General features: G+C 55.2%; 1 protein-coding gene and 1 long non-coding RNA gene across 2 annotated transcripts in view; one reads left to right on the forward strand and one right to left on the reverse strand.

The window, feature by feature from the left end:
* The window catches only part of LOC140400183 (REST corepressor 2-like), a 1,146,610-nt gene that overhangs the window by 245,762 nt on the left and 878,739 nt on the right, over positions 1-22,109 (reverse strand). The gene's annotated exons all lie outside the window — the stretch shown is intronic.
* Positions 512-21,066, forward strand: LOC140399831 (uncharacterized). Its single transcript, XR_011937899.1, has 3 exons — positions 512-579; positions 17,744-17,790; positions 21,045-21,066. It is a non-coding gene; the product is annotated as an uncharacterized lncRNA (long non-coding RNA).

The raw sequence follows: 22,109 nt of genomic DNA on the forward strand, positions 1-22,109 counted from the left end.
TCTAACTGCCAACCTTTTCACCCCGACAGTCCGTGTGTCGTCCACCACCACCCCCCCGGGCCTGACCCAATTCGGAGACGGCTATGGGGCAGGGGATGCAGGATTCAGCCCGGGCGAGGGGGGGGTTCCGGGCCCTTCCTCGGCCACTGCGGCTTCTGCCAAGTCCCCGCTCCCCTCACCCGCGTTTGAACGCAGCACCAGGAGCCGGCCGTTTGGAGAGAGGTGGGTTTCCGCCCCCCCCCGGGCGGGTGTCAGATTGATGGAGCCGCTGACCTGTGACCAGTGGACCAGGATGCGGGAGCTGGTATAAAGAGCGTTCCCAGCAGAGTGTCCAGCTCACTGTTCAGACGTCCCGCGATGATCAACCAAGCCTGCACCATCACTGCCGTCCTGTTCCTCCTTTTCACCGGTGAGTGACTTCAATGGTATACATGTTACTGATTAAAACCAGAGGGATTTATAAACCTGACAAAGTGTTGGGTTTTAGTACAAGGGAGCGGGTCTGATTGGAAACAGTTTTAAACGGCGTTAAACTTCCCGTCCGGCGCGATAATCGAAGGAGAACTGTCTCGATTTGAGGTTCGCTACGATTTCGGGGCTCGGCCATTGGAGCCAGTTTGGGACATGGCGCGATTGTGCGGGCGCGATGGATAGGCAAGCTTTTCTTTCGTCACCTGCCGAGAGCCAGGTTTCCGTGGCGATAGAAACGGGGGGGGCGCAGTTCTCCACGGGGGGGGAGATAGAATCGCGGCAAACGGTGCACGGCCCTCGCAGAGAGTCCTGCCCAGGGATCCGGGCCGTTGATTTGGGGGGGGGGGATTGTCAGCGGGAAAGCAGGGGCGGCGAGGGTGGGGATAAGAGGGAAGGTTTGGCTTCCGGGCTCCCCGTTGCCAAGCACGGGAAGCTCCCCCGCGGCACAAAGAGGCGTGACGTAGCAGGAGGCGAGGGTGGGAGACCGGCACTGCCTGACTGCCAGTCTCGCTGTTGCTTGGCCGAGTCGGTGGGGTGGGTCCCAGCCCCTCATTCACAGGGGGGGGGGCTGCAGGAGGGAGGGTTCCAGATTTCTGGACAATTGGGGCTCATTCTGGGGTCGCTGGGACCTCTACAAACGGGATGGTCTACACCTGGACCAGAGGGGTACCAATATCCTGGGGGGGAAATTTGCTAATGCTCTTCGGGAGGGTTTAAACTAGTTCAGCAGGGGCTTGGGAACCTGAATTGTAGCTCCAGCATACAGGAGGTTGAGAGTAGTGAGGTCATGAGTAAGGTTTCAAAGTTGCAGGTGGTTAGGGTTTTTTAAAGTGTGTCTTCTTCAATGCCAGGAGCATCCGGAATAAGGTGGGTGAACTTGCGGCATGGGTTGGTACCTGGGACTTCGATGTTGTGGCCATTTCGGAGACATGGATAGAGCAGGGACAGGAATGGTTGTTGCAGGTGCCGGGGTTTCGATATTTCAGTAAGCTCAGGGAAGGTGGTAAAAGAGGGGGAGGGGTGGCATTGTTAGTCAAGGACAGTATTACGGTGACAGAAAGGACGTTTGATGAGGACTCGTCTACTGAGGTAGTATGGGCTGAGGTTAGAAACAGGAAAGGAGAGGTCACCCTGTTAGGGGTTTTCTATAGGCCTCCGAAAAGTTCCATAGATGTAGAGGAAAGGATTGCAAAGATGATTCTGGATAGGAGCGAAAGCAACAGGGTAGTTGTTATGGGGGACTTTAACTTTCCAAATATTAACTGGAAACGCTATAGTTCGAGTACTTTAGATGGGTCCGTTTTTGTCCAATGTGTGCAGGAGGGTTTCCTGACACAGTATGCAGATAGGCCAACGAGAGGCGAGGCCATATTGGATTTAGTACTGGGTAATTGAACCAGGACAGGTGTTAGATTTGGAGGTAGGTGAGCACTTTGGTGATAGTGACCACAATTCGATTACGTTTACTTTAGTGATGGAAAGGGATAGGTATATACCGCAGGGCAAGAGTTATATCTGGGGGAAAGGCAATTATGATGCGATGAGGCAAGACTTAGGATGCATCGGATGGAGAGGAAAACTGCAGGGGATGGGCACAATGGAAATGTGGAGCTTGTTCAAGGAACAGCTACTGCGTGTCCTTGATAAGTATGTACCTGTCAGGCAGGGAGGAAGTGGTCGAGTGAGGGAACCGTGGTTACTAAAGCAGTCGAAACACTTGTCATGAGGAAGAAGGAGGCTTATGTAAAGATGAGACATGAAGGTTCAGTAAGAGCGCTTGAGAGTTACAAGTTAGCTAGGAAGGACCTAAAGAGAGAGCTAAGAAGAGCCAGGAGGGGACATGAGAAGTCTTTGGCAGGTAGGATCAAGGATAACCCTAAAGCTTTCTATAGATATGTCAGGAATAAATGAATGACTAGGGTAAGAGTAGGGCCAGTCAAGGACAGTAGTGGGAAGTTGTGCTTGGAGTCCAAGGAGATAGGGGAGGTGCTAAATGAATATTTTTTGTCAGTATTCACACAGGAAAAAGACAATGTTGTCGAGGGGAATACTGAGATTCAGGCTACTAGACTAGAAGGGCTTGAGGTTCATAAGGAGGAGGTGTTAGCAATTCTGGAAAGTGTGAAAATAGATAAGTCCCCTGGGCCGGATGGGATTTATCCTAGGATTCTCTGGGAAGCTAGGGAGGAGATTGCTGAGCCTTTGGCTTTGATCTTTAAGTCATCTTTGTCTACAGGAATAGTGCCAGAAGACTGGAGGATAGCAAATGTTGTCCCCTTGTTCAAGAAGGGGAGTAGAGACAACCCCGGTAACTATAGACCAGTGAGCTTTACTTCTGTTGTGGGCAAAATCTTGGAAAGGTTTATAAGAGATGGGATGTATAATCATCTGGAAAGGAATAATTTGATTAGAGATAGTCAACACGGTTTTGTGAAGGGTAGGTCGTGCCTCACAAACCTTATTGAGTTCTTTGAGAAGGTGACCAAACAGGTGGATGAGGGTAAAGTAGTTGATGTGGTGTATATGGATTTCAGTAAAGCGTTTGATAAGGTTCCCCACAGTCGGCTACTACAGAAAATACGGAGGCATGTGATTCAGGGTGATTTAGCAGTTTGGATCAGAAATTGGCTAGCTGGAAGAAGACAAAAGGTGGTGGTTGATGGGAAATGTTCTGACTGGAGTCCAGTTACTAGTGGTGTACCACAAGGATCTGTTTTGGGGCCACTGCTGTTTGTCATTTTTATAAATGACCTGGAGGAGGGCGTAGAAGGATGGGTGAGTAAATTTGCAGATGACACTAAAGTTGGTGGAGTTGTGGACAGTGCGGAAGGATGTTCAAGTTACAGAGGGACATAGATAAGCTGCAGCGCTGGGCTGAGAGGTGGCAAATGGAGTTTAATGCAGAAAAGTGTGAGGTGATTCATTTTGGAAGGAATAACAGGAAGACAGAGTACTGGGCTAATGGTAAGATTCTTGGTAGTGTGGATGAGCAGAGAGATCTCGGTGTCCATGTACATAGATCCCTGAAAGTTGCCACCCAGGTTGAGAGGGTTGTTAAGAAGGCGTATGGTGTGTTAGCTTTTATTGGTAAAGGAATTGAGTTTCGGAGCCATGAGGTCATGTTGCAGCTGTACAAAACTCTGGTGCGGCCGCATTTGGAGTATTGCGTACAGTCCTGGTCACCGCATTATAGGAAGGACGTGGAAGCTTTGGAAAGGGTGCAGAGAAGATTTACCAGAATGTTGCCTGGTATGGAGGGAAGATCTTATGAGAAAAGGCTGAGGGACTTGAGGCTGTTTTCGTGAGAGAGAAGAAGGTTAAGAGGTGACTTAATTGAGGCAAACAAGATGATCAGAGGATTAGATAGGGTAGACAGTGAGAGCCTTTTTCCTCGGATGGTGATGTCTAGCACGAGGGGACATAGCTTTAAATTGAGGGGAGATAGATATAGGACAGATGTCAGAGGTAGGTTCTTTACTCAGAGAGTAGTAAGGGCGTGGAATGCCCTGCCTGCAACAGTAGTGCACTCGCCAACACGAAGGGCATTCAAATGGTCATCGGATAGACATATGGACAATAAGGGAATAGTGTAGATGGGCTTTAGAGTGGTTTCACAGGTCGGCGCAACATCGAGGGCCGAAGGGCCTGTACTGTGCTGTAGTGTTCTATGTTCTATGTTCTATTCACGTTCCGGGAAACGGGGGAGCTGAACAGGGGGGGGCACCCTGCAATGATTCCGGATTTGGTACGGAGAGAAGGGTCAGGATTAACATGAAATCGTCAGTACTGAGGGAGTGCCGCACTGTCAGAGGGTCAGTACTGAGGGGGGCGCTGCACTGTCAGAGGGTCAGTACTGAGGGAGTGCCGCACTGTCAGAGGGTCAGTACTGAGGGAGTCGCACTGTCAGAGGGTCAGTACTGAGGGAGCGCCGCACTGTCAGAGGGTCAGTACTGAGGGAGCGCCGCACTGTCAGAGGGTCAGTACTGAGGGAGTGCTGCACTGTCAGAGGGTCAGTACTGAGGGAGTGCCGCACTGTCAGAGGGTCAGTACTGAGGGAGTGCTGCACTGTCAGAGGGTCAGTACTGAGGGAGCGCCGCACTGTCAGACGGTCAGTACTGAGGGAGTGCTGCACTGTCAGAGAGTCAGTACTGAGGGAGTGCCGCACTGTCAGAGGGTCAGTACTGAGGGAGTGCCGCACTGTCAGAGGGTCAGTACTGAGGGAGTGCCGCACTGTCAGAGGGTCAGTACTGAGGGAGTGCTGCACTGTCAGACGGTCAGTACTGAGGGAGTGCCGCACTGTCAGAGGGTCAGTACAGAGGGAGTGCCGCACTGTCAGAGGGTCAGTACTGAGGGAGTGCCGCACTGTCAGAGGGTCAGTACTGAGGGAGTGCTGCACTGTCAGAGGGTCAGTACTGAGGGTGTGCCGCACTGTCAGATGGTCAGTAATGAGGGAGTGCTGCACTGTCAGAGGGTCAGTACTGAGGGAGCGCCGCACTGTCAGAGGGTCAGTACTGAGGGAGCGCCGCACTGTCAGAGGGTCAGTACTGAGGGAGTGCCGCACTGTCAGAGGGTCAGTACTGAGGGAGTGCAGCACTGTCAGAGGGTCAGTACTGAGGGAGCGCCGCACTGTCAGAGGGTCAGTACTGAGGGAGTGCCGCACTGTCAGAGGGTCAGTACTGAGGGAGTGCTGCACTGTCAGAGGGTCAGTACTGAGGGAGTGCTGCACTGTCAGAGGGTCAGTGCTGAGGGAGCGCCGCACTGTCAGAGGGTCAGTACTGAGGGAGCGCCGCACTGTCAGAGGGTCAGTACTGAGGGAGTGCCGCACTGTCAGAGGGTCAGTACTGAGGGAGTGCTGCACTGTCAGAGGGTCAGTACTGAGGGAGTGCCGCACTGTCAGAGGGTCAGTGCTGAGGGAGTGCCGCACTGTCAGAGGGTCAGTACTGAGGGAGTGCTGCACTGTCAGAGGGTCAGTACTGAGGGAGTGCTGCACTGTCAGAGGGTCAGTACTGAGGGAGCCCCGCACTGTCAAAGGGTCAGTACTGAGGGAGTGCCGCAGTGTCAGAGGGTCAGTACTGAGGGAGTGCCGCACTGTCAGAGGGTCAGTACTGAGGGAGCCCCGCACTGTCAGAGGGTCAGTACTGAGGGAGTGCCGCACTGTCAGAGGGTCAGTGCTGAGGGAGTGCTGCACTGTCAGAGGGTCAGTACTGAGGGAGTACCGCACTGTCAGAGGGTCAGTACTGAGGGAGTGCCGCACTGTCAGAGGGTCAGTACTGAGGGAGTGCAGCACTGTCAGAGGGTCAGTACTGAGGGAGTGCCACACTGTCAGATGGTCAGTAATGAGGGAGTGCTGCACTGTCAGAGGGTATTTCAGATCAGACATTAATCGAAGACTCCCTCCTTGTCTTTCGAGGCATTCCTAAAAACTCCTCGAGTGACTATTGGAGGGAGAGTAGGGAAGTTGTCCCCTGTGTCCTGTGTGTTCCTCGTGGCGTACCATCGGGCTTAGTGCTGGGACCTCACATATCTCCGACCCATATCAGTGATTGGAGGTGGGGGGAGAATGGGAGCTCAAACTGCTGACCACATAAAGATAGAAATGTAAGTTGCGAAGAGGTGTCGAACTCCTCCTGAGGGACATGGACAGGGTCGGTGAGTGGGCAGACTTGTGGCAAATGGAGATTAAATGATTGAGATGGAGAGAGATTGCAGAACGCTGAGGTACGGAATATCTGGGTGTCCTGGTCGGTGACTCAGGGACAGTTTGTCTGCAGGTTTACTGAGTCTTTAGGACGGCAGATGGAATGCAGGAAGGCGGCCATTCTGCCCATCGTGTCAGCACCGGCTCCCAAAGGAGCAACCCAACTAGTCCCATTCCCCAGCCCCACCTCCGTCGCCCTCTAAATTCATCACGTTCAAATATATTTCCAGCTCTCTTTTGAAACCTCCTGTGGAATCCGCCTCCACCCCTCTCCCAGGCAGCGCATTCCAAACCCCAACAGCGCTCTGAGTAAAGACGTTTCTCCCCATCTCACTCCCAGCTCTCTCGCTGACCATCTTGAAATTGTGACCCCTTGGTCACTGACAAACCAACCAGTGGAAACAGAACATCCTTCTTTTACCCTGCCACAATTGTTCGGAATTTAGAGCACCTCAATAAGGCCGCCTCTTAATCTTCTCTGCTCCGAGGAGAACAAGCCCAATTTCTCCAATCTTTCCTTGTACCTAAAATTCCTCATTCCTGGCATCATTCTAGTAAATCTCCTCTGCACTCTCTCCAGGGCTTTAACATCCTTCCTTAAATAAGGTGCCCAGACCGGAACACAATACTCCAAATGTGGTCAGGCCAATGATTTGTGGAGGTGCAGCATCACCTCCTTGCTTTTATACTCTGTGCCTCTATTTATAAACCCAAGGATGCTCTAAGCCTTCTTAACAACTGTTTCAACTTGCCTGGCCACCTTCGGAGAATGATGCTCTTCACCCCCGAGGTCGCCCTGCTCCTGGACTCCCCTCACAGTTGTACCGTTGAGCCTGTATTGTCTCCCCGTGTTTCTGCTATCAAAATGCATCACCTCCCATCTCTCTGCGTTGAAGTTCACCTGCCAGGTGTCTGCCCATTTGGCCACCTGGTCAATGTCCCTCTGAAGCCGCTCCCCATCATCCTCACACTTCCGTATTCTCCCTGGCTTAGTGTCATCTGCAAATTAAAAGATTTTTACTTCAACACCCACCCCTAAATCATTTATTTTAATCAGAAAAAGCCAGGGTCCGAACACTGAGCCCCGGGGGAAACCACCTTCAGCCCGTCTCCAGCCTGAGAGATGCCCGTCTGTACCTACCCTGTGTCCCTGTCTCTCAGCCGACTTCTCTTGTCCCTCATTGCGTTGGGAATCGTGAATAAAGGTCGGGAAGTGGAGTTTCAACTGCCTCAGTGACGCCACATCTGGAGCCCTGCGTATTCTTTTGGTTCAGGCTGGATATCTTCTTCGCTAAAGGCATGTGGGTGGGGTGGGGGGTGGAGGTGGGGGGGTCACAGCCGGGGGGGGGGGGTCACAGCCGGGGAGGGGGGGGGTCACAGCCAGGGGGGGTCACAGCCGGGGGGGGGGGGTCACAGCTGGGGGGGGGTGTCACAGCCGGGGGGGGGGGGGGTCACATCCGGGCCGGGGGGGGGGGGGGTCACAGCCGGGGGGGGGGTCACATCCGGGCCGGGGGGGGGGGTGTCACAGCCGGGGGGGGGGTCACATCCGGGCCGGGGGGGGGGGGTCACAGCCGGGGTGGGGGGTCACAGCCGGGGGGGGGGGGGTCACAGCCGGGGGGGGTCACAGCCGGGGGGGGGGGGTTGGTCACTGCCGGGGGAGGGGGGGGGGGTGGTCACAGCCGGTGGGGTGAGGGGGTCACATCCGGGGGGGGGGGGGGTCACACCCGGGGGGGGTGTCACAGCTGGGGGGGGGGCGGTCACAGCCGGGGTGGGGGTTGGTCACTGCCGGGGGGGTGGTCACAGCCGGTGGGGGGGGGGGGTGGTCACAGCCGGGGTGGGGGGGAGGGGGTCACATCCGGGGGGGGGGTCACAGCCGGGGTGGGGGGGGGGTTCTCCCATTTCAGACAAAGATGAGGAAAAATGTTTGCACTGAGAGGGTCGCGGGTCTTTGGAATTTCTTCCCCAGGGAGGGGTGGAGGCTGTGGGTCACTCAGATTCAGAGTGCCCAATTTATCTTCCTTTCCAATTAAGGGGCAGTTTAGCGCGGCCAATAAACCTGCCCCGCACATCTTTGGGTTGTGGGAGTGAGACACACGCAGACTCGGAGAGAATGTGCAAACTCCACACGGACAGTGACCCAGAGCCGGGATCAAACCCGGGACCTCGGCACCGTGACACAGCAGTGCTAACCACTGTGCTGTGCCGCGAGGCAGTAGTGCTAACCACTGTACTGCCCGTGATGCAGCAGTGCTAGCCAATGTGCTGCCATGTGAGGCCATGGTGCTAACCACTGTGCTGCCCCGTGAGGCAGCAGTGCTAACCACCGTGCTGCACCGAGACGTGGCAGTGCTAGCCAATGTGCTGCCTGTGATGTGGCAGTGCTAGCCAATGTGCTGCCCACGAGGTCGTGGTGCTAACCACTGTGCTGCCCCGTGAGGCAGCAGTGCTAACCACCGTGCTGCCCCGTGAAGGCAGCAGTGCTAACCACTGTGCTGCCCCGTGAGGCAGCAGTGCTAACCACCGTGCTGCACCGAGACGTGGCAGTGCTAGCCAATGTGCTGCCTGTGATGTGGCAGTGCTAGCCAATGTGCTGCCCACGAGGTCGTGGTGCTAACCACTGTGCTGCCCCGTGAGGCAGCAGTGCTAACCACCGTGCTGCCCCGTGAAGGCAGCAGTGCTAACCACCGTGCTGCCCCGTGAGGCAGCAGTGCTAACCACTGTGCTGCCCCGTGAGGCAGCTGTGCTAACCACTGTGCTGCCCGGTGAGGCAGCAGTGCTAACCACTGTGCTGCTCCGTGAGGCAGCAGTGCTAACCACTGTGCTGCCCCGTGAGGCAGCTGTGCTAACCACTGTGCCACCCCTGTGAGGCAGCTGTGCTAACCACTGTGCTGCCCCGTGAGGCAGCAGTGCTAACCACTGTGCTGCCCCGTGAGGCAGCAGTGCTAACCACTGTGCTGCCCCGTGATGCAGCAGTGCTAACCACTGTGCTGCCCCGTGAGGCAGCAGTGCTAACCACTGTGCTGCCCCGTGAGGCAGCAGTGCTAACCACTGTGCTGCCCCGTGATGCAGCAGTGCTAACCACTGTGCTGCCCCGTGAGGCAGCAGTGCTAACCACTGTGCTGCCCCGTGAGGCAGCAGTGCTAACCACTGTGCTGCCCGGTGAGGCAGCAGTGCTAACCACTGTGCCACCCCTGTGAGGCAGCTGTGCTAACCACTGTGCTGCCCCGTGAGGCAGCAGTGCTAACCACTGTGCTGCCCCGTGAGGCAGCAGTGCTAACCACTGTGCTGCCCCGTGATGCAGCAGTGCTAACCACTGTGCTGCCCCGTGAGGCAGCAGTGCTAACCACTGTGCTGCCCCGTGAGGCAGCAGTGCTAACCACTGTGCTGCCCCGTGATGCGGCAGTGCTAACCACTGTGCTGCCCCGTGAGGCAGCAGTGCTAACCACTGTGCTGTCCCGTGAGGCAGCAGTGCTAACCACCGTGCTGCCCGTGAGGCAGCTGTGCTAACCACTGTGCTGCCCCGTGAGGCAGCAGTGCTAACCACCGTGCTGCCCCGTGAGGCAGCTGTGCTAACCACTGTGCTGCCCCGTGAGACAGCAGTGCTAACCACTGTGCTGCCCCGTGAGGCAGCTGTGCTAACCACTGTGCTGCCCCCTGAGGCAGCAGTGCTAACCACCGTGCTGCCCCGTGAGGCAGCAGTGCTAACCACTGAGCTGCCCCGTGAGGCAGCTGTGCTAACCACTGTGCTGCCCCCTGAGGCAGCAGTGCTAACCACCGTGCTGCCCCGTGAGGCAGCAGTGCTAACCACTGTGCTGCCCCGTGAGGAAGCTGTGCTAACCACCGTGCTGCCCCGTGAGGCAGCAGTGCTAACCACTGTGCCACCCCTGTGAGGCAGCTGTGCTAACCACCGTGCTGCCCCGTGAGGCAGCAGTGCTAACCACTGTGCCGCCCCGTGAGGCAGCAGTGCTAACCACTGTGCTGCCCCCTGAGGCAGCAGTGCTAACCACTGTGCTGCCCCCTGAGGCAGCAGTGCTAACCACCGTGCTGCCCCGTGAGGCAGCAGTGCTAACCACTGTGCTGCCCCCTGAGGCAGCAGTGCTAACCACCGTGCTGCCCCGTGATGCAGCAGTGCTAACCACCGTGCTGCCCCGTGAGGCAGCAGTGCTAACCACCGTGCTGCCCCGTGAGGCAGCAGTGCTAACCACCGTGCTGCCCCGTGAGGCAGCTGTGCTAACCACTGTGCTGCCCCCTGAGGCAGCAGTGCTAACCACCGTGCTGCCCCGTGAGGCAGCAGTGCTAACCACTGTGCTGCCCCGTGAGGAAGCTGTGCTAACCACCGTGCTGCCCCGTGAGGCAGCAGTGCTAACCACTGTGCTGCCCCGTGATGCAGCAGTGCTAACCACTGTGCTGCCCCGTGAGGCAGCAGTGCTAACCACTGTGCTGCCCCGTGAGGCAGCAGTGCTAACCACTGTGCTGCCCCGTGAGGCAGCTGTGCTAACCACTGTGCTGCCGAGCTGCCCTCTAACTCAACGTTTTTAAGGCAGATTTTAAGTGGGAGTGAGCCGGGACGTGACGTCGAGCAGTTTCACACATGGTTTAATACTGATTGCCGGGACGATCCGCGTGCCCACCTGTTTGACTGCACAGCTCGAAATGTCTTTGTCAGGTTGCAAAGAAGTGTTTTAATCTTTTTAATGTTTTTGCCACAATCGTGTCGATTCTAATGAACTGAGATGCTGATGTTGTGTTTGATATGTGCTCAGAAATTCAAGATTAACCAGGCAACGGACGGTGATCGATGTTCCCATTATATCCCCCACATTGACCGGGTAACGTGCTGAGGCGTTTGCACCATTGAGCCTATGGGAACATCGATTCCCACTTACAATGTTTTGATTTCAAACATGGTTCTGAGGCCTCACAGTGTCGGGACCTGGGTTAACACTGCTGTCTCACAGTGCCAGGGACCCGGGTTAACACTGCTGTCTCACAGTCCCAGGGACCCGGGTTAACACTGCTGTCTCACAGTGCCAGGGACCCGGGTTAACACTGCTGTCTCACAGAGCCAGGGACCCGGGTTAACACTGCTGTCTCACAGTGCCAGGGACCCGGGTTAACACTGCTGTCTCACAGTGCCAGGGACCCGGGTTAACACTGCTGTCTCACAGTGCCAGGGACCCGGGTTAACACTGCTGTCTCACAGTCCCAGGGACCCGGGTTAACACTGCTGTCCCGCAGTGCCAGGGACCCGGGTTAACACTGCTGTCTCAGCGCCAGGGACCCGGGTTAACACTGCTGTCTCACAGTCCCAGGGACCCGGGTTAACACTGCTGTCCCGCAGTGCCAGGGACCCGGGTTAACACTGCTGCCTCACAGTGCCAGGGACCCGGGTTAACATGCTGTCTCACAGTCCCAGGGACCCGGGTTAACACTGCTGTCCCGCAGTGCCAGGGACCCGGGTTAACACTGCTGTCTCACAGTGCCAGGGACCCGGGTTAACACTGCTGTCTCACAGTGCCAGGGACCCGGGTTAACATGCTGTCTCACAGTCCCAGGGACCCGGGTTAACACTGCTGTCCCGCAGTGCCAGGGACCCGGGTTAACACTGCTGTCTCACAGTGCCAGGGACCCGGGTTAACACTGCTGTCTCACAGTGCCAGGGACCTGGGTTAACACTGCTGTCTCACAGTGCCAGGGACTCGGGTTAACACTGCTGTCTCACAGTGCCAGGGACCCTGGTTAACACTGCTGTCTCACAGTGCCAGGGACCCGGGTTAACACTGCTGTCTCACAGTGCCAGGGACCCGGGTTAACACTGCTGTTTCACAGTGCCAGGGACCCGGGTTAACACTGCTGTCTCACAGTGCCAGGGACCCGGGTTAACACTGTTGTCTCACAGTGCCAGGGACCCGGGTTAACACTGCTGCCTCACAGTGCCAGGGACCCGGATTAACACTGCTGTCTCACAGTGCCAGGGACCCGGGTTAACACTGCTGTCTCACAGTGCCAGGGACCCGGGTTAACACTGCTGTCTCACAGAGCCAGGGACCCGGGTTAACACTGCTGTTTCACAGTGCCAGGGACCCGGGTTAACACTGCTGTCTCACAGTGCCAGCGACCCGGGTTAACACTGCTGTCTCACAGTGCCAGGGACCCGGGTTAACACTGCTGTTTCACAGTGCCAGGGACCCGGGTTAACACTGCTGTCTCACAGTGCCAGGGACCCGGGTTAACACTGTTGTCTCACAGTGCCAGGGACCCGGGTTAACACTGCTGCCTCACAGTGCCAGGGACCCGGGTTAACACTGCTGTCTCACAGTGCCAGGGACCCGGGTTAACACTGCTGTCTCACAGTGCCAGGGACCCGGGTTAACACTGCTGTCTCACAGTGCCAGGGCCCCGATTAACACTACTGTCTCACAGAGCCAGAGACCCGGGTTAACACTGCTGTCTCACAGTGCCAGGGACCCGGGTTAACACTGCTGTCTCACAGTGCCAGGGACCCGGGTTAACACTGCTGTCTCACAGAGCCAGGGACCCGGGTTAACGCTGCTGTCTCACAGTGCCAGGGACCCGGGTTAACACTGCTGTCTCACAGTGCCAGGGACCCGGGTTAACACTGCTGTCTCACAGTGCCAGGGACCCGGGTTAACGCTGCTGTCTCACAGTGCCAGGGACTCGGGTTAACATTGCTGTCTCACAGTGCCAGGGACCCGAGTTAACACAGCTGTCTCATAGTGCCAGGGACCCGGGTTAACACTGCTGTCTCACAGTGCCAGGGACCCGGGTTAACACTGCTGTCTCACAGTGCCAGGGACCCGGGTTAACACTGCTGTCTCACAGTGCCAGGGACCCGGGTTAACACTGCTGTCTCACAGTGCCAGGGACCCGGGTTAACACTGCTGTCTCACAGTGCCAGGGACCCGGGTTAACGCTGCTGTCTCACAGTGCCAGGGACCCGGGTTAACATTGCTGTCTCACAGTGCCAGGGACCCGAGTTAACACAGCTGTCTCACAGTGCCAGGGACCCGGGTTAACACTGCTGCCTCACAGTGTCGGGACCCGGGTTAACACTGCTGTCTCACAGTGCCAGGGACCTGGGTTAACACTGCTGTCCCACAGTGCCAGGGACCCGGGTTAACACTGCTGTCTCACAGTGCCAGGGACCCGGGTTAACACTGCTGTCTCACAGTGCCAGGGACCCGAGTTAACACAGCTGTCTCACAGTGCCAGGGACCCGGGTTAACACTGCTGTCTCACAGTGCCAGGGACCCGGGTTAACACTGCTGTTTCACAGTGCCAGGGACCCGGGTTAACACTGCTGTCTCACAGTGCCAGGGACCCGGATTAACACTGCTGTCTCACAGAGCCAGGGACCTGGGTTAACACTGCTGTCTCACAGTGCCAGGGACCCGGGTTAACACTGCTGTCTCACAGTGCCAGGGACCGGGCTTAACACTGCTGTCTCACAGTGCCAGGGACCCGGGGTAACACTGCTGTCTCACAGTGCCAGGGACCCGGATTAACACTGCTGTCTCACAGCACCAGAGACCCGGGTTAACACTGCTGTCTCACTGTGCAAGGGACCCGGGATAACACTGCTGTCCCACAGTGCCAGGGACCCGGGTTAACACTGCTGTCTCACAGCGCCAGGGACCCGGGTTAACACTGCTGTCTCACAGTGCCAGGGACCCAGGTTAACACTGCTGTCTCACAGCGCCAGGGACCCGGGTTAACACTGCTGTCTCACAGTGCCAGGGACCCGGGTTAACACTGCTGTCTCACAGTGCCAGGGACCCGGGTTAACACTGCTGTCTCACAGTGCCAGGGACCTGGGTTAACACTGCTGTCTCACTGTGCCAGGGACCCGGGTTAACACTGCTGTCTCACAGTGCCAGGGACCCGGGTTAACACTGCTGTCTCACAGTGCCGGGTACCCGGGTTAACACTGCTGTCTCACAGTGCCAGGGACCCGGGTTAACACTGCTGTCTCACTGTGCCAGGGACCCGGGTTAACACTGCTGTCTCACAGTGCCAGGGACCCGGGTTAACACTGCTGTCTCACAGTGCCGGGTACCCGGGTTAACACTGCTGTCTCACAGTGCCAGGGACCCGGGTTAACACTGCTGTCTCACAGTACCAGGAACACGGGTTAACACTGCTGTCTCACAGTGCCAGGGACCCGGGTTAACACTGCTGTCTCACAGTGCCAGGGACCCGGGTTAACACTGCTGCCTCACAGTGCCAGGGACCCGGGTTAACACTGCTGTCTCACAGTGCCAGGGACCCGGGTTAACACTGCTGTCTCACAGTGCCAGGGACCCGGGTTAACACTGCTGTCTCACAGTGCCAGGGCCCCGATTAACACTGCTGTCTCACAGAGCCAGAGACCCGGGTTAACACTGCTGTCTCACAGTGCCAGGGACCCGGGTTAACACTGCTGTCTCACAGTGCCAGGGACCCGGGTTAACACTGCTGTCTCACAGAGCCAGGGACCCGGGTTAACGCTGCTGTCTCACAGTGCCAGGGACCCGGGTTAACACTGCTGTCTCACAGTGCCAGGGACCCGGGTTAACACTGCTGTCTCACAGTGCCAGGGACCCGGGTTAACGCTGCTGTCTCACAGTGCCAGGGACTCGGGTTAACATTGCTGCCTCACAGTGCCAGGGACCCGAGTTAACACAGCTGTCTCACAGTGCCAGGGACCCGGGTTAACACTGCTGTCTCACAGTGCCAGGGACCCGGGTTAACACTGCTGTCTCACAGTGCCAGGGACCCGGGTTAACACTGCTGTCTCACAGTGCCAGGGACCCGGGTTAACACTGCTGTCTCACAGTGCCAGGGACCCGGGTTAACACTGCTGTCTCACAGTGCCAGGGACCCGGGTTAACACTGCTGTCTCACAGTGCCAGGGACCCGGGTTAACGCTGCTGTCTCACAGTGCCAGGGACCCGGGTTAACATTGCTGTCTCACAGTGCCAGGGACCCGAGTTAACACAGCTGTCTCACAGTGCCAGGGACCCGGGTTAACACTGCTGCCTCACAGTGTCGGGACCCGGGTTAACACTGCTGTCTCACAGTGCCAGGGACCTGGGTTAACACTGCTGTCTCACAGTGCCAGGGACCCGGGTTAACACTGCTGTCTCACAGTGCCAGGGACCCGGGTTAACACTGCTGTCTCACAGTGCCAGGGACCCGAGTTAACACAGCTGTCTCACAGTGCCAGGGACCCGGGTTAACACTGCTGTCTCACAGTGCCAGGGACCCGGGTTAACACTGCTGTTTCACAGTGCCAGGGACCCGGGTTAACACTGCTGTCTCACAGTGCCAGGGACCCGGATTAACACTGCTGTCTCACAGAGCCAGGGACCTGGGTTAACACTGCTGTCTCACAGTGCCAGGGACCCGGGTTAACACTGCTGTCTCACAGTGCCAGGGACCCGGCTTAACACTGCTGTCTCACAGTGCCAGGGACCCGGGGTAACACTGCTGTCTCACAGTGCCAGGGACCCGGGTTAACACTGCTGTCTCACAGCACCAGAGACCCGGGTTAACACTGCTGTCTCACTGTGCAAGGGACCCGGGATAACACTGCTGTCCCACAGTGCCAGGGACCCGGGTTAACACTGCTGTCTCACAGCGCCAGGGACCCGGGTTAACACTGCTGTCTCACAGTGCCAGGGACCCGGGTTAACACTGCTGTCTCACAGTGCCAGGGACCCGGGTTAACACTGCTGTCTCACAGTGCCAGGGACCCGGGTTAACACTGCTGTCTCACAGTGCCAGGGACCCGGGTTAACACTGCTGTCTCACAGTGCCAGGGACCCGGGTTAACACTGCTGTCTCACAGTGCCAGGGACCTGGGTTAACACTGCTGTCTCACAGTGCCGGGTACCCGGGTTAACACTGCTGTCTCACAGTGCCAGGGACCCGGGTTAACACTGCTGTCTCACTGTGCCAAGGACCCGGGTTAACACTGCTGTCTCACAGTGCCAGGGACCCGGGTTAACACTGCTGTCTCACAGTGCCGGGTACCCGGGTTAACACTGCTGTCTCACAGTGCCAGGGACCCGGGTTAACACTGCTGTCTCACAGTACCAGGAACACGGGTTAACACTGCTGTCTCACAGTGCCAGGGACCCGGGTTAACACTGCTGTCTCACAGTGCCAGGGACCCGGGTTAACACTGCTGCCTCACAGTGCCAGGGACCTGGGTTAACACTGCTGTCTCACAGTGCCAGGGACCCGGGTTAACACTGCTGTCTCACAGTGCCAGGGACCCGGGTTAACACTGCTGTCTCACAGAGCCAGGGACCCTGGTTAACACTGCTGTCTCACAGTGCCAGGGACACGGGTTAACACTGCTGTCTCACAGTGCCAGGGACCCGGGTTAACACTGCTGTCTCACAGTGCCAGGGACCCGGGTTAACACTGCTGTCTCACAGTGCCAGGGACCCGGGTTAACACTGCTGTCTCACAGTGCCAGGGACCCGGGTTAACGCTGCTGTCTCACAGTGCCAGGGACCCGGGTTAACATTGCTGTCTCACAGTGCCAGGGACCCGAGTTAACACAGCTGTCTCACAGTGCCAGGGACCCGGGTTAACACTGCTGCCTCACAGTGTCGGGACCCGGGTTAACACTGCTGTCTCACAGTGCCAGGGACCTGGGTTAACACTGCTGTCTCACAGTGCCAGGGACCCGGGTTAACACTGCTGTCTCACAGTGCCAGGGACCCGGGTTAACACTGCTGTCTCACAGTGCCAGGGACCCGAGTTAACACAGCTGTCTCACAGTGCCAGGGACCCGGGTTAACACTGCTGTCTCACAGTGCCAGGGACCCGGGTTAACACTGCTGTTTCACAGTGCCAGGGACCCGGGTTAACACTGCTGTCTCACAGAGCCAGGGACCCGGATTAACACTGCTGTCTCACAGAGCCAGGGACCCGGGTTAACACTGCTGTCTCACAATGCCTGGTACCCGGGTTAACACTGCTGTCTCACAGAGCCAGGGACCCGGGTTAACACTGCTGCCTCACAGTGCCAGGGACCCGGGCTAACACTGCTGTCTCACAGTGCCAGGGACCCGGGTTAACACTGCTGCCTCACAGTGCCAGGGACCCGGGCAAACACTGCTGCCTCACAGTGCCAGGGACCCGGGCTAACACTGCTGTCTCACAGCTCCAGGGTCCCAGGTTCGATTCACCGCTGGGTCACTGTCTGTGCGGAGTCTGCACGTTCTCCCCGTGTGTGCGTGGGTTTCCTCCGGGTGCTCCGGTTTCCTCCCACAGTCCAAAGATGTGCAGGTTAGTTGGATTGGCCGCGATAAATTGCCCCTTAGTGTGAAAAATGTTCGGTGGGATTACGGGGATAGTGCGGGGGAGTGGGCCTGGGGAAGGGGCTCTTTGGGAGGGTCGGTGCAGAGTCGATGGGTCGAATGGCTTTGTTCTGCAGCATTGGGATTTTATGATTCTGTGACACTTTTAAAGGTCCTCTGGCCAGCTGAGTTAGTAACTAACTACAAGTGGTCTGTACATCTCTTCTCATTGTTAATAGTCTGTGTTTGTCTGTTTCAGGTCTGGGAATTGTTCGAACTTCCCCTAACTATTCTTCTGACGAGGAGGTGAGTTTGTGGGTCGGATTTCGCTTGGAGCTGTCAGCAACGGGATTAATAATGCTCTTTGCTTGTGGCAGGGAGGTTTTTAATCAGTTTCCTCTCTCTAACTCCAATCCAAAGCTTTATCCCTGATTCCATAAATCTGGGTGAGATCTTATGCTTTTAGCTAACTCAATTTTCCTTTTTAATCTTTATTATTGTCACAAGTAGGCTGACATTAACACTGCAATGAAGTCACTGTGAAAATCCCCTAGTCGCCACATTCCGGCGCCTGTTCGGGTACATAAGAACATCAGAACTCGGAGCAGGAGTCGGCCACCTGGCCCCTCGAACCTGCTCCACCATTCAATGAGATCATGGCTGATCTTTTGTGGACTCAGCTCCACTTTCCGGCCCGAACACCATAACCCTTAATCCCTTTATTCTTCAAAAAACGATCTCTCTTTATCTTAAAAACATTTCATGAAGGAGCCTCGACTGCTTCACTGGGCAAGGAATTCCATAGATTCACAACCCTGTGGGTGAAGAAGTTCCTCCTAAACTCAGTCCTAAATCTACTTCCCCTTATTTTGAGGCTATGGCCTCTAGTTCTGCTTTCACCCACCAGTGGAAACAACCTGCCCGCATCTATCCTATCTATTCCCTTCATAATCTTATATGTTTCTATACAATCCCCCCTCATCCTTCTAAATTCCAACAAGTACAGTCCCAGTCTATTCAACCTCTCCTCGTAATCCAACCCCTTCAGCTCTGGGATTAACCTAGTGAATCTCCTCTGCACACCCTCCAGTGCCAGTACGTCCTTTCTCAAGTAAGGAGACCAAAACTGAACACAATACTCCAGGTGTGGTCTCACTAACACCTTATACAATTGCAGCATAACCTCCCTAGTATTAAACTCCATCCCTCTAGCAATGAAGGACACAACTCCATTTGCCTTCTTAATCACCTGTTGCACCTGTAAACCAACTTTTTGCGACTCATGCACTAGCACACCCAGGTCTCTCTGCACAGCAACATGTTTTAATATTTTATCATTTAAATAATAATCCCTTTTGCTGTTATTCCTACCAAAATGGATAACCTCACATTTGTCAACATTGTATTCCATCTGCCAGACCCTAGCCCATTCACTTAAACTATCCAAATCCCTCTGCAGACTTCCAGTATCCTCTGCACTTTTTGCTTTACCACTTATCTTAGTGTCGTCTGCAAACTTGGACACATTGCCCTTGGTCCCCAACTCCAAATCATCTATGTAAATTGAACACAGAAGGAGAATTCAGAATGTCCAATTCATCCATCACAGGGATGGGAAGTTGTGTGTGGAGTCTGAAGAGATAGGCGAGATACTAAATGAATATTTTTCGTCAGTATTCACTCAGGAAAAAGATAATGTTGTGGAGGAGAATGCTGAGACCCAGGCTATTAGAATAGATGGCATTGAGGTACGTAGGGAAGAGGTGTTGGCAATTCTGGACAGGCTGAAAATAGATAAGTCCCCGGGGCCTGATGGGATTTATCCTAGGATTCTCTGGGAGGCCAGGGAAGAGATTGCTGGACCTTTGGCTTTGATTTTTATGTCATCATTGGCTACAGGAATAGTGCCAGAGGACTGGAGGATAGCAAATGTGGTCCCTTTGTTCAAAAAGGGGAGCAGAGACAACCCCAGCAACTATAGACCGGTGAGCCTCACGTCTGTAGTGGGTAAATTCTTGGAGGGGATTATAAGAGACAAGATTTATAATCATCTAGATAGGAATAATATGATCAGGGATAGTCAGCATGGCTTTGTGAAGGGTAGGTCATGCCTCACAAACCTTATCGAGTTCTTTGAGAAGGTGACTGAACAGGTAGACGAGGGTAGAGCAGTTGATGTGGTGTATATGGATTTCAGCAAAGCGTTTGATAAGGTTCCCCACGGTAGGCTATTGCAGAAAATACGGAGGCTGGGGATTGAGGGTGATTTAGAGATGTGGATCAGAAATTGGCTAGCTGAAAGAAGACAGAGGGTGGTGGTTGATGGGAAATGTTCAGAATGGAGTTCAGTTACAAGTGGAGTACCACAAGGATCTGTTCTGGGGCCATTGCTGTTTGTCATTTTTATCAATGACCTAGAGGAAGGCGCAGAAGGGTGGGTGAGTAAATTTGCAGACGATACTCAAGTCGGTGGTGTTGTCGACAGTGTGGAAGGATGTAGCAGGGTACAGAGGGACATAGATAAGCTGCAGAGCTGGGCTGAGAGGTGGCAAATGGAGTTTAATGTAGAGAAGTGTGAGGTGATTCACTTTGGAAGGAATAACAGGAATGCGGAATATTTGGCTAATGGTAAAGTTCTTCGAAGTGTGGATGAGCAGAGGGATCTAGGTGTCCATGTACATAGATCCCTGAAAGTTGCCACCCAGGTTGATAGGGTTGTGAAGAAGGCCTATGGAGTGTTGGCCTTTATTGGTAGAGGGATTGAGTTCCGGAGTCAGGAGGTCATGTTGCAGCTGTACAGAACTCTGGTACGGCCGCATTTGGAGTATTGCGTACAGTTCTGGTCACCGCATTATAGGAAGGACGTGGAGGCTTTGGAGCGGGTGCAGAGGAGATTTACCAGGATGTTGCCTGGTATGGAGGGAAAATCTTATGAGGAAAGGCTGATGGACTTGAGGTTGTTTTCGTTGGAGAGAAGAAGGTTAAGAGGAGACTTAATAGAGGCATACAAAATGATCAGGGGGTTGGATAGGGTGGACAGTGAGAGCCTTCTCCCGCGGATGGAAATGGCTGGCACGAGGGGACATAGCTTTAAACTGAGGGGTAATAGATATAGGACAGAGGTCAGAGGTAGGTTCTTTACGCAAAGAGTAGTGAGGCCGTGGAATGCCCTACCTGCTACAGTAGTGAACTCGCCAACATTGAGGGCATTTAAAAGTTTATTGGATAAACATATGGATGATAATGGCATAGTGTAGGTTAGATGGCTTTTGTTTCGGTGCAACATCGTGGGCCGAAGGGCCTGTACTGCGCTGTATTGTTCTATGTTCTATGTTCTATCTAACAGCACGTCTTGCGGGACTTGTGGGAGGAAACCGGAGCACCCGGAGGAAACCCACGCAGACACGGGGAGAACGTGCAGACTCCGCACAGACAGTGACCCAAGCCGGGAATCGAACCTGGGACCCTGGCACTGTGAAGCCGCAGTGCTAACCGCTGTGCTACCGTGCTGCCCTCTTGCTTGTGAATAATGAATCTGTTTGTCTCTCTCTCTCTTCCAGCCAGATTGTGATGACTTCCCCGATCTCCCCGTCTGCCCCATGTTCACAAAGCGAGTCTGTGGTACTGATGGCATGACTTATATAAACCGTTGTAATTTATGTCTTTATAACTGGTGAGTGTTTTTTCAAATTTACTAACGGGATGTGGGCATCGTTGGTTAGGCCAGCATTTATTAGTGAGGGATAGGGTTAGGAGCGAGGGATAGGTTTAGGAGCGAGGGATAGGGTTAGGAGCGAGGGATAGGTTTAGGAGCGAGGGACAGGGTTAGGAGCGAGGGATAGGGTTAGGAGCGAGGGATAGGGTTAGGAGCGAGGGACAGGTTTAGGAGCGAGGGATAGGTTTAGGAGCGAGGGATAGGGAGCGAGGGATAGGGTTAGGAGCGAGGGATAGGGTTAGGAGCGAGGGATAGGTTTAGGAGCGAGGGATAGGTTTAGGAGCGAGGGACAGGGTTAGGAGCGAGGGATAGGTTTAGGAGCGAGGGATAGGGAGCGAGGGATAGGTTTAGGAGCGAGGGATAGGGTTAGGAGCGAGGGATAGGTTTAGGAGAGAGGGATAGGGTTAGGAGCGAGGGATAGGTTTAGGAGCGAGGGATAGGGAGCGAGGGATAGGTTTAGGAGCGAGGGATAGGTTTAGGAGCGAGGGATAGGTTTAGGAGCGAAGGATAGGTTTAGGAGCGAGGGATAGGGAGCGAGGGATAGGTTTAGGAGCGAGGGATAGGTTTAGGAGCGAAGGATAGGTTTAGGAGCGAAGGATAGGTTTAGGAGCGAGGGTTAGGAGCGAGGGATAGGTTTAGGAGCGAGGGATAGGTTTAGGAGCGAAGGATAGGTTTAGGAGCGAGGGATAGGGAGCGAGGGATAGGTTTAGGAGCGAGGGATAGGTTTAGGAGCGAGGGATAGGTTTAGGAGCGAGGGATAGGGTTAGGAGCGAGGGATAGGGTTAGGAGCGAGGGATAGGTTTAGGAGCGAGGGATAGGTTTAGGAGCGAGGGATAGGTTTAGGAGCGAGGGATAGGTTTAGGAGCGAGGGATAGGGTTAGGAGCGAGGGATAGGGTTAGGAGCGAGGGA

This window comes from Scyliorhinus torazame, chromosome 24 (assembly GCF_047496885.1).
Source record: "Scyliorhinus torazame isolate Kashiwa2021f chromosome 24, sScyTor2.1, whole genome shotgun sequence".
In the NCBI taxonomy this organism is placed as follows: Eukaryota; Metazoa; Chordata; class Chondrichthyes; order Carcharhiniformes; family Scyliorhinidae; genus Scyliorhinus; species Scyliorhinus torazame.